This window comes from Gossypium raimondii, chromosome 11, assembly GCF_025698545.1.
Source record: "Gossypium raimondii isolate GPD5lz chromosome 11, ASM2569854v1, whole genome shotgun sequence".
Taxonomy (NCBI): Eukaryota; Viridiplantae; Streptophyta; class Magnoliopsida; order Malvales; family Malvaceae; genus Gossypium; species Gossypium raimondii.
Window position 1 is genome coordinate 53,666,341 of NC_068575.1, and position 2,447 is coordinate 53,668,787.

Sequence of the window (2,447 nt, forward strand, 5' to 3'; positions counted from 1 at the left end):
TGAAATGTTTACCATGAAAGACTGGATTTTTGTCTATGGCAACTGCAGATTGGTTATCCACCCTGATCTCAGTTGGTTCAGCTTGTTCTTCATTAAGATCATATAGGAGCTTCTTAAGCCAAATGGCTTGATTAACAGATGCAGCATCTGCAATGTATTCTGCTTCAGCTGTAAACTTTGTTGCTTCTTTGAACTCCAACAGAAAACTCCTGATCCAAGGGTAAAGAAGTAACCAGAGGTGCTATTCATGTCATCGACAAAGCCAACCCAATCACTATCACAGTATCCTACTAGCCTAAGCTCCTTTCCCTTCTCAAACTTGACTTCATAACTTGAAGTTCCCTTGACATATCTGAGAATTCTCTTGGCTACTTTGAAATGAACCACATCACAACAGTGCATAAATCTTGACAAAAGACTAACACCAAACATGATATAAGGCCCGGTTGTTGTTAAATAGAGCAAGCAACCTACTAGGCTTCGATATTCCTTCTCATTAACCCTTTCTTGATTCCCACTACTAGTCAGCTTCTCCCTTTGAGCCACAGGTGTACTGACTATCTTACAATTTAGCATGCAAAATTTATTAAGAATCTTCAAAACAAAGGCATGTTGGCTAATGAAAATGTCTTGATCTGATTGATTTACTTTCATACCAAGAAAATATGTCATGACTCCCAAATCTGTCAGTTCAAACACTTTTTGCATTTGCACTTTGAAATCACTAATCAATTCATCTTTACTTCTAATCACAAGTAAGTCATCCACATAGAGAGAAACAATCAGCAATGTCTCATTTTCTGACTTCTTCACATAAAGTGTAGCTTCACTAACACTTTTTTCAAACCCGAGCCTAGATAGGTATGTGTCAACCCTATCATACCAGGCTCTTAGTACCTGATTTAGGCCATATAGATCCTTTTTCAACTTATAGACTTTGTCCTCTTCTCCTAGGACCTTAAACCCATCTGGTTGCTCAATGAAAATTTCCTTATTGAGAAAACCATTTAGAAATGCTGACTTAACATCTAACTGGTGAACTCTCCATTGCTTGTGAGTAGCCAAGGCAAACAGAAGCTTAATTGTTTCCAGCTACTGGAGCAAATGTTTCCATGAAATCGATGTCATATTGCTAACTGTAGCCTTTCACCACAAGCCTTGCCTTGTGTTTATTCAATGAGCCATCAGCATTGTACTTGGCTCTAAACACTCACTTGACACCAATGACCTTCTTATGATCAGGTCTGCTCACCAATTCCCAAGTATCATTCTTGTAGATCATCTCCAATTCAGCTTCTATGGCCTTCTTCCTGTGCTTGTCCCTGAGAGCTTCTTCAAAGTCAGAGGGTTCAACTATTGCAACATTACATCTTTGGTAGATGTCAGCAATAGTTCTGGTACCTCTCATAGGAGCATCATCAACAGTTTCATTTCTTGACTCTACTTTAGCAGGTTTAAAGTCGCAGTTCATCTGATCTTCTTCAATCAATCTTGCATCTGCATTATTCCAGCTCCAAACCTTTTTTTCATCAAACCTTACATCTCTACTCACTAAAATCCTTTTTTGTTGAAGGATCAAATACCTTGTAGCCTTTTTTAGTGCTGCTATAGTGATGGGTGTCGAATCCACCAATATAAACCTACGCCTTAAGTTGCAAATTATGCAGTATATGGAGTAGGGTCGATCCCTCAGAGACTGGTTTACTGTAAATTGTTGTTCGTTTGATCAGATTTATGTCGGGCAAATTGTCGTGCCCAAGACGTTTGGGGATAAAATTTGAAAACACAAATTAATAAAGAAAATAATGTCAAAAGTAAAAGTTGAAAACAGAATAATAATAACTGTGAAATAAATATTAAGAAAAATTAATTAGAATGAGCTCAGCTTTAGGCACGAATTTTCCTCGTCTTTGAACTGATCCTCGAAACTGGATGAACTCCTCTTTTCCAATAAGCTAGTTATAGCTACCAAGGACGCCTCGGACACCAACTCTTCCTTGTGTAAATTAGTTATGGAACGTCCAATAACTAACTCTTACCGATTGAACAACCACGAAACGTTCGTGATTTAGAACTCCGGCAGCTTTGCGTTCTAGAAGAGCCTAACTCGAACCAGTGCCCTCAACCGCGTGGGGTATTCAAATCCGGTTACTACTTCCCTTGACGGAACCAAACAGCTATCTCCACTTGGCACGCCAATGTGTTCACAGAAAACGATTAGAAACGTTCCTTTCGGAATTCCAACTGTACGTCTAATCACACTAAATCAAACGACGCCTTTTTTGACTTAGTGTTGATCTGACTTTATGAGCTGACAAAATCATACTCTTAATCCAGAAAAGTAATAAGTACTGGAATTTTAGGAGTTAAATGGCTCGGGTTCGTAACTCACGGGTTTTGACGAGGCTAATTTCGGCCTAAAGCTGAAAATGGGTTTAGTTGGCTAA